The sequence below is a fragment of the Lepidothrix coronata genome, unplaced genomic scaffold (assembly GCF_001604755.1).
Source record: "Lepidothrix coronata isolate B3197 unplaced genomic scaffold, Lepidothrix_coronata-1.0 Scaffold61, whole genome shotgun sequence".
Taxonomy (NCBI): Eukaryota; Metazoa; Chordata; class Aves; order Passeriformes; family Pipridae; genus Lepidothrix; species Lepidothrix coronata.
Genome location: NW_016690241.1, coordinates 4,583,530 through 4,593,562, shown reverse-complemented (window position 1 = coordinate 4,593,562; position 10,033 = coordinate 4,583,530). Strand labels below are relative to the sequence as shown.

General features: G+C 44.3%; 1 protein-coding gene across 1 annotated transcript in view; it reads left to right on the top strand.

The window, feature by feature from the left end:
• Window positions 1–3,541: 3,541 nt before the first annotated feature.
• The window catches only part of LYST (lysosomal trafficking regulator), an 80,709-nt gene continuing 74,217 nt past the window's right edge, over window positions 3,542–10,033 (top strand). Inside the window, exon 1 of the mRNA XM_017817443.1 lies at window positions 3,542–3,640. The gene's annotated coding sequence lies outside the window, so the exon portion shown is untranslated. The remainder of the gene's footprint in view (window positions 3,641–10,033) is intronic.

The window sequence follows — 10,033 nt, the reverse complement described above, 5'->3', positions numbered from 1 at the left end:
AAATGTCTCTGATTTAAGATCCTGGATTCAAGACAGCTCGCTCATTAGATTTATTACTCCACAGTTTTAAATATTATTTTTATTATACCACTAAAACATAGGTAAATTTTCCTAGACAAGTAAATACTCATTGCAAAGGAGAGAGAATGAGACTGTAGAAATGGCTCACAAAATCTAGGCCTTACATTACCTTTGTAATGCTTTCAGCTGAAACTTTATTGATGAGACTAGATGGAGCCTTGTGAAAAATGTGCAGTGGGTACTTAAGAAATTCCAGGAACAGACAGTCGCTCATTGACCGCTGAAATTTTGGGACTATTGATCTCAATCCACTCTCTGTGAACATTAATACCACACACTGAAGAATCTGAGTACCAATGTGACCTGTGCAGTTCTAGTTGCTGTGGGCTCATTCTATTGTCCGGGAGAACAATAGGGAAATACTACTTTTATTCTTGTTTCTTGCTTGTTTTCCATCTTATTATCTTCTCCATGTATTCAAAAGAGAGAGAATTGCAGTAGAATTCTGCTTAATAACTTTATAGATTTCAAGTGAGATTCAGATACTGTTTGTAGGATAGCAGGAGTTATCAGTGAGCCAATGATGGTGCAAAGAACCAGACTTGACTGAAAGTTACTGTGGCTTGAACTGGTGTCGTTCTACTAACTTTCATGGAACTGCTGCAAATTTACATTGACATACATGAATTCAGAATGCTTAGTATTTTACTGAAAAACTCTGATTTAAAACAACAACAGGCATGGTGTCATATCTGTAGCAGGAGCTTTAATCACTGTAATTAAAAAGCATCTGCATAAGCTGAAAGACAGGTTGCACTTTGAAGCATTCAAGTGAGAACAACATTATAATTCTGATAAAATCTTTAATTGCACCTACTTGTCTTTCTCAACGATATTTTTAGTCCAAACAGTTTATAATCATTTTTTAGTGCACACATGGTAACTGCTTCAGTGCACTTCAACTTAGACCATGGCTAATTTCCCCTGTGAAGATTTTAGTAAACACCTTGCAAAAATTCACTCTAGTGTTTGTATGTGGTGGCTGATTCTTATCTGAAAACTCCTATTTTCAGTAAAACTTATGTTATCAATCTGAAATGCTCCTATTCTTTGCACTTTGAAAGCTAATGTTCCAAGGGTGAGTTGATGTACTGCTAGTAATTGACTTAATTTTCATTGCTGCTGTTACAGTTCTGCTGTACAACCACACAAGGCAATGTACTAGCTGCTGAGTTTCACTGGTTTCCTTGAGAAAACCATAAATAATGTGTAAATGTCAAGCAAGGCATTTGCTTTACCCTACATCTGCTACTGAGGAAAACTGGGCAGGCAGCAGCTGAGGTACCAGCAAAGAGCCTTGGAGGTATTGGCAGGTAGAAGTTTCATGGGAGGGGCCAGTAGAAACCTCTGTTTTCAGGCCACTGTCAGCAGTGAGGAGAGAGAGACACAAGCATGCAGTCATCCTACGGCAATTGTAAGATCTAAAAGAAGGATAAAATAGTGTTATCTCTTTTTTTCAGTAAACAGGAAGCCCTGGTTCAGAGGTAGAAGAGACTTCTCTTTCTTCTTGCTGCAGGAAGTAGAGTGGATTCACGTGTTATTAGGGGGTTTGCTTCAGGGCAACAACTGCCTGAACTCAGGATTGGGAATCTTGGCTCACTTTCCTCTCCAGCAGCTGAAGTGCCAGATGGGATGGACTGGACCAAATCCTACCGTGTTCTCCAGGAGTTTAAAATAAACTGGCTTAAAAGTAGGATTTAGTCTGCCTGAATTAGCAACTAACTGGCATCTAAACTCCAGGGCATTGAATGAACCAGTTTTCCTTAAGTCCCTAAAGTTCTCTGTGGCCAATGAAGAGGTCTAGGTGTCCTTGAAGGCCATTTGTCTCTCTGAGCTGAGATCTGGCCTTCTCAAGGGTGGGCACCTAAGTGGGGGCACAGGGTGCCACTGGGGCTCCCATGTCTGCAGCTCTGTGGCTGTGCTGTGTAAGCTTGTTTGGCAGCAAAGCAGTGTGTCAGGCTCCTTGCCCTTCCTGGTTTTACTGCAATACCAGTGGCACTTGCCTAGGACTGTTTTTTTCAAGGGATTTAAGCCATTTTTGAGTGCAGAAATGTTGCCTAGGTGCTTAATCTCTGGAGAAAGACACTCTCTTGGGGTCTGCACAAACTGATCCTTGCAGGGAAGTTGCTCTCTTGGCTTGGACTAGAGGTTCATTTAACCCAGTACCCATCTGACTAGGACAGGTCAGTAAGATGAGGACCAGTGTGAACGACAGCCAAAAGCAGGTGCCAAGGGAAAAAATAAGAAATGTAGCTATAAATAAATTCCATGGGAAAGACCACAAGAAGCAGGGTGTACAAGCAGATCAAAGTTTATATTTGCAAGACTTAACTGCTGTTACATCGTGTGTATCTAAACTAACTTTGGCAGGTGGGTCCTGGGATCCTGCTGTTTAAAGCATTCCCAAGATCTGACTGCCCATCCGTGTAATCCTTGCAGGCAGCCTGGCTTAAGTTTTACAAAGCCAATATGCCACTGAGGTAGCCAGCAGGCCCTGGGATGATAACTGAAATGCAATCACAGTCCTCATCAGGAAAGGTAGCAGAGGTCAGGGAGTAGGAAGCCAATGCACCAGGAAAAGGTGTAAGGATGTGAGAGGGTTACACTCGCACACCCTCCATATGTACATTTTTCTGATTCAAGAATCAGAATGGTTATGCCAAACCAAGGCGTGTATGAATATAGGAAACATGTGCTTGTTAACATCACCAGAAACATATTGCTGTCACTTTCAGAAGATTAGTAAGTGCCCTGGTCATGCAAGGTGAATTCCTGGAGCAGGCAAGAGCAGGGACATGGAGTCAAGGTACACTATTGATTTATTTGTGCCTGTGAACCAGCTCTGACAGGGAGTTGATCGAGCAGCTTTCAGGGCAATCCTTTCTTCTGGGCAATCCTTTCTTCTGGGCAATCCTTTCTTCTGGGCAATCCTGCAAAGCGCCAAAGCCCAGTTCTGCAGCCGTAAACTTGCTCCAAGAATTTACTCTAAGCAAACACCAAAGCAGAACGCAAACCCTCCGGAGCCCTTCGTCCTGCAACCACCGAGGCAACGCAGCACAGCGAGGGCAGCGGCTGGCAGCAGCCCGGCAGCGCCAGACGCCAGCGGGCGAGATGAGAACAGATACGTGACACGCATGTTAAGAGCGTTTCTGATGCTGCCATTAAAGCCGGGGAGGGGGTGGCCGTGGCGGTCTGAGCCGGCTGAGCCCTTAGATGGGGACCACCCTCCCGCTCCGTTCCCCAGCAGGAACTGCAGCCCGGATCTGCCCATGTGGCACCCGCCGGGCGCTGTCACGGCGGGGCCACGAGAGCACAGGGAGCCGCCACCCCCGGGCTCGTCGCAGCGCTGCCAGGAGCGCCCTCCCGCCGCCTTTCCAGGGGGAGCGGGGCGGGAGCGGAGGCGCAGGGTGGGGCGGGCACTGTGTTGCCGGAGCGACGGGGGCGGGCGGCTCGGCGGGGCCGGGCAGGAACCTCCCGCCATGGGCTGCCGGGACGGTGACAGCGGAATAAGAGCGGAGCGGGCGGCCGGGAGCGCCGGCTCCGGCGGGGCGAGCAGCGGGTAAGGCCGGGGCGGGCACTGCCAGCGCGGGGGCTGGGAGGCAGCTCGTCAGGGAGGGAGCTCGGCGGGCACAGGCCCTGCTGCGGGTTCCACGGGGCCGAGGCCGGCGCCGGGAGCCACGGGGCCAGGCGGGCTGTCAGCGGCGGCTGCCGCCTCGGTCGGCTGGAGGTGCCGCTGGCGCCCGGAGCAGCCCGGCGGCGGCGCCGCGGTGGGCGGAAGCAGCAGGAGCCGCGGAGGCGCAGGCGGGGCCCGGCCCGCCCCGGGGCTCCCGGGCAGCGGCGGCCGCCGGCTGCGGGAGTGGCGGTGCGGGCGCGGGGCCCGCGTGTTTCCTGGGGCCGGCGCCGGGAGCTCGGCGGCCTGGAGCGGTCCTTGCGCCCGGGAGGCCTCGGCTGTCGCCGAAAGGCGACATTTAATACCCCGTGTGCGTATCCAGGCGCTGCGTGCCGGCTCTCCTCCGTCCCCTCCCGTGTTACCGGGATGCTGCGCGGGTGACTGAGCACTGGAGCAGGTTGCCCAGAGAGATTGTGGAGTCTCCCTCACTGGTAATAGTCAAGAACCGTCTGGACGCAATCCTGTGCCGTGTGCTCTCGGATGGCCCTGCCTGGGCAGGGAGGTTGGACCAGATGACCCGCAGTGGTCCCCTCCAGCCTGACCGATGATCCTGCTATTCCCTGTGCTCTGCCTCACGGCGGGATGCACTGGGCCAGGGGTTGGCGCAAAGCGGGAGCACAAAGCCTTTGCTGTTAGCGAGGCGTGTGTTGCAGACAGGAGATAAACCATTGAAGAAAAGCAAATGTGGGCTGTTCACGGAAATGCGATAACGCTGGCAGACGTGGAATATACATCAGTCGCAGCTCTTCAGCGCCTGAGCTGCCCTTTTTTTAAAAAAAATCCATTAAAATGGGTGGACAGATGAGTGATGGCACCTCTTCTAGATATACTTTGAGCGTGGGGAGAGTGTGTGAAGATGCTTCCCCGGGGAAAAACAAAAATCTGAGAACTGGACATTACGTGGTATCCCCAAAGGAACCGAAGAGCTGCCTTTTACTTACCTCTGTAGTGAGAGACATGGCAGGGAAAGGAGGTGCATTACTGGCAGTGAGAATAAACCTTGTAGGAGAGAAAGCAGAGCAATTGAAGAAATTCAGAGAATCAGGTGGCTGCATGTGGTGGCCTAGGAGTTGGAAAAGCATCTAATGTGGTTATAAATGGGACAGGCTGAAGAAGAAAATCTGGATGGGAGACTTTTTTATTTTCTTTGTAGTGCCACGTGAATCAGTAAGACTTTAATATAAGGATCTACAGAAACTTGGAGTAAGTGATGCATGCTTGTGTCACTAACAGAATTGTAATGTTGCTGACAAGGTGGTAGGACAACCATCTGTTTTAGTCATGTGTATCATAATCTTATGCTAGGTAGCAGAAAACATATGTCTGAAACACTTAACTCTTCCTGAAGGAAGGGTCTCAGGTTGCTTGCTTGGACAGGAGACCATGTCTGCATGGAGCTTTTATCATAATGGAGCTACAGCGTGGTAAGGACTCAGGAAAATATTTTTGAATCTCCTTTTTTCCTTTATTGTAGGCTTACAGACCAGTAGTGAAGAGGAGAAAGTATCTTCTTAGGTGCTTTAGGAATTATGTGGTTTAGTGGCTCTGAGAGTTACTGGTGGATGTTTAAAATAAAGTAAATGAAAAATGAGATTGTTTTCATATAGTCATAGGTGAGGAAAAAAAACCCACATCTTTTTCTAGGATATTTTAATTTTACTGTTCTTTGTCATTGTACTTTGGACAGAGAATCTTGCAAGCTAAAGGTATATGGTTTTCAATGCTTTACTTCTAAACCCAAAGGTAATAGTAAATGAGACCTCAGGAAGTCAGTTGTCACTTAGTTTGTAAGACTGTACACAGATTTCTTAAGAGGAGTTGTTTCGATGTCACTCCCTTTCCGCCTTCCCTCTCTCTTTCCCCGGTGAATTTCTTTAACCATACTCAAAGACAGCTTTCCACTAAAAATATTTAATTGATTGTAAAAAGCTTTTTTTGTTAGGTTAATAGCCATTTAATTAAGATTCTTTTTTAATGCTTCTTTTGCTTCCTCCTTTCTCTTAGTCTGTGTTAGGTTTTTCATATGTCACCATATCAATTGTTAATGCGGTTTAAGACTGTGAGCACTTTGAACAATCGCATAGAATCTGTTGGAAAGTCAGACAATAGGTAAAAACTGGAAAAGGAAACTGCATTCTTAACACTTACTGAAAGTAAGTTGCTGTTCTCATATAGTTACAGTTAAGCTCAAAGCGTGTAAGCAAATACTGTGATTCTATGAACAACCACTTCAGGAAGCTATCAGTTTTGTGTTTCTACTGTCAGTGATTTCTGTAATAGACCGTGGTGCTTCCTTATTAATATAAAATTGTACACCCTTCAGCTTGTCATCTAATTTCCTTAGTATTTGCAGAATTTTGCCATTGTCATGGTAGTCTCTTTTCAATTAAGTTAGTGTTGCCCATAGAGAAAATCTGAGGCAAAACTAATTTTGATACTTTTCTTTTGAGGGCAGACGGGAGCAGAGGGAATGCAGGGTGAAATGATTATTTTGTAAGAGGATTCAGCCGCACCAGGAAGTGCTCGCTGTCCAGAACACGCCTGCTTGTCCTCTGCGGGTGAATTTCAGTTCTTTGCACTGAACAGCTGTCATTGACAAGACCACACTAATACCCATTTTATTCCTTTTTGAGTTGTCAGACTCTGTGGGCTTCCTTAGTTAAGAACTGTAGTAGCTCTTGCCTGAGATGTCTCTACTTCATCTTTTTTGTTATGTTTGTTTGAAAATTGGATTATAATGTTAGAAAAGGACCGTAATATGCGGTGGAGAGAGGGCTTTATGTATATGCTTGGGATTACTTTGACTCTTGCTTACTTTTCCAGTTCAGAGTAGTTGTGAGAATGTCAGTCACTTTGGCAAATTATTGCTTGATGAAGGTTTATGGGCCTTTACATAGCATCAAGTAGTTGAGCTGGTGTCATCACAGCTGTTGGTTCCTGTGATAGCACTGATCTGGTTATGGTATACCTGGGACAAGATCAGGTACAAGAGACCTGTGGTTCTTTTCTGTTCTGTCACCTGGACTGATTTGTCTGAGCTGGCTAAGCTGATCGAGCAGCTTGTAACTGCTGAAGGGGGAAATCTCCCTCCTGCAGCCTTCCCTTTACTGATATTGGCAAGTGCCTGACCCCTCAATGTGGCAATTTAACAACAACAACAAAAAATCCAGCTGAAAGAAATAGTTTTCTGCAAACCTGGGGAGATGAGTTGCATCAAGAAGGAAATGGATGAATACAGTGTTGGAGAAAGAGGAAGGGAAGAGTTGCTGGGGAGGAACAGAAACACCTTCTTGCTAGTCATGAGTTGTCAGGTGGGCTGAGCTGTCGTGTGTGGGGGGACTGTGTGTTCAGGGACTTTGAAATTAGTCCATGGTGAAGTCTTGCTTCCAGATAGAGCACTCTGTACAGAAGTGATACTGGCATGTGTTATGATGGGAAAGGAGAAAAAGATGCAGTGTGCAGTTGGGAGGCTTTTCTTGATATGTTAGCTCTTTGATTCCTGTTTGTAACCTGGAGTCTGATTAGAATCCCATTTTTCTTGGAAGTCAGGTTTTTTTGTGTACTATTTGAATAGAATAGAAGCATGAGTCTTGCTAGTGTGGTTTTTAGGGAACTATGCTGTGCACTCTGTGAAGATACAACTTAAATCTGATGCTGAGTGAGAGTAGGACAGAAAAAAACCCACAAAATTTATTAGCTTACATACATTGAAGGGATAGGTATGTAATGCTGTGATCAATGAAGTCCTAGAATAGTGCTTGGCAACTGTAAGTGCTGAAAATTCTATTGTATCTTTGTTTTGGATATTTCCCTGAAGTTCTGCTAGCTTTTTTTAGTCACCACTGCACATTTAATCTTAGTTCATTTTCTGTAGCTCATGTATTTTGTGGTTTTGGTGTATTACAGGAGAGCAGGGCTTCCACTCTTCTGTTTCTCTGTCTTATTTTTCAGTCCTCTTCTCCCCCACAGGTAACTCTGTACTGCCTGCTCTTGGTGTGGGTGGGATTTTGAAGCAGCCAAGCAGTGGGAAGCAGTGAAAGGGTTGTATTGTACACTCCTGAGCTTGTGTAGTTCACTGTGGGCATCTGGGGCGTGCCCTGTGACACTTTGTATGGGGTTGAGCCATGTGGTGCTGAGGCTCTTACTTAAATTGTGAAAGAGCTTTCCTCTGCTTCCTGGATAATTTAAGAGGTGGGAAGTGGAAGGCAAATCGTGAATGGTGGTTTGCGAAAGACGGTGGAAGACTAGCGGCCATTAGGCTGTGTCTGTCAGGTACTTGCTCAACCACTCTGACAATCTCAGCTAATCCTCATGTTTATACATTCTTTGCCCTCTTTTCCTACACAGAGAAAGTTGAGCTCATTGGCTTCAGTTAAAAACATCATCATGCTCGATGGAAAAGTATGGGAGTATGAAGTGTGAGGTGCAATGAGGGAGTTCCTGGTTCTTTAGACTTTTGACAGTAGAGAAAGTCTTTGTTTTCCCTAGAGAAAATTGGAAAGGTGAAATATGAGAAGGAATTACTGTTAGGTAGTGCCCAAAATAAAGCTTCATTGAGAGCGTTAAAACTGATGTTAACTTTGTGCAGTTTTGTTTCAGCAAACACTTGACTTCATCTATTTCTCTTCAGTATTGTGGAGGTATTTACAAAGGATTTTTGTTCTTTTGGGGAATAAGTGACAAAAAGCATTGAACTAGATTAGTAACAACTGATTTGGATAGGCTTTAGTGTATTAACTAAACTGCTTTTGTTGCTCATTCCTCATCTTTATCTGAAGGGATGAATAGTTCTCAATGTCTTAATTCTGGAAAAATGTGAATTAGTAAGGAAAATATTTAAGACTTAGTGCAGCATTCCTGATAGTTCATAATTCTGTTGCAGGAGCTGATGAAAATCCAGAAATATACTTTTGTTATAAGATTTCAAGAGTTGAACTCTATCCAGATTTGATTCAGTAGTTCAGACACTGAAATAGTCGTAAAATTAACCAAAAAAGTGCTAGTCTTTGACCTTCTTGTTCTTTCTATTGGAAGGCAAGAGAGTTTAGTGATCTTAACTTCCAAGAATTGAGAACAAACATTCTTATGACTTGCCATAGAGAACACAAAACAAAAGGTCCTAAACTGTAAAACTTTGCATACATTGTCCTTGTACTACTTGCATCTTACAGTGATATGGGGAGATTTGAGTCTCTGAGGAGTGTGTAGTTTCATTTTTGACTTGTATGTTTCAATTAGGAAAAGATCAAAGGAAAGAGGAATTCTTTTTATGTGTCTGGATATATATATGAAATGCTGTGTATCTGTATCTTTTCAGCTGCTGAAAGTACTCCTCATTAATCTAGAACTATTTTTAGAAGCCTAAATTACTTCAGTTACAAAGTCAACTTGATTATTGGAGTCCTGCTAAATTCTTAGCATTTGCAGTGAAAATTATCATATGATGTTTGGTTACTGAAAATACTGCTTGGTTACGTATGTAGCCTTCATCTGGCACACTTCATGCATCTCCCTAGCTGTCTCTCAGCAGTGTAAAAAAATCCACAACTCTTTTTTTTGTATGTGTGCATGTGTGATAGACATTTATAGTCTGGGGACTTGAAGTGGGCTTTTTTTTTTCGTCATGGATAGATTTAGAGTTTTTTTCCAGTGATTCAGCATTTTGTTAAATGTTTGTGGGTAAAGAGCTTTAGGTATACTGGGAAACTTCATACTCCTAGTCATTATTATGTGTAATTAAGTGTAATTATCAATTACAGTTTTTCTGTTGGAGTCTATACTGCTTGACTAATTTGGAGTGTCATTTAAACTTTTAAAATAAATTAAAAATCCTGACTGTTCCTTATTTTCATTTCCACTGGAGAAAAGCTACCTAAAGTGAGATGTTCTGTGAGTCATTTTGCCTAAAGTTATCTTCATTGTTGACTGGGTCTTCTTGAGACCAGTTCAGTGCAAGAGGGGCATCTGGAATAAATACCTCCTTACTGTAAAGCCTGGAGGAAGTATGAGGTCTGCTTCCCTAAAGCCACCAAAGCTGTTTGCACATCGTAAAGAAGCTGGCATACTGAGCTTAACAGGAATAACAGTGTATTAAACTCTCAGATAATTAGGTAATTTTTTTTATTACCACTTTTAGAATTGCTACCTCCTATTTTGTCTGCATCTGATTACTAATAGAAAATGCCAACTTCACTGACCCGTTTTAAAGACTCAGAAGCAGAATTTGTCTTCTGCCCATTAATGACCTCTTTTTTTCAAAACTCTGATCATTGACCTTCCTCT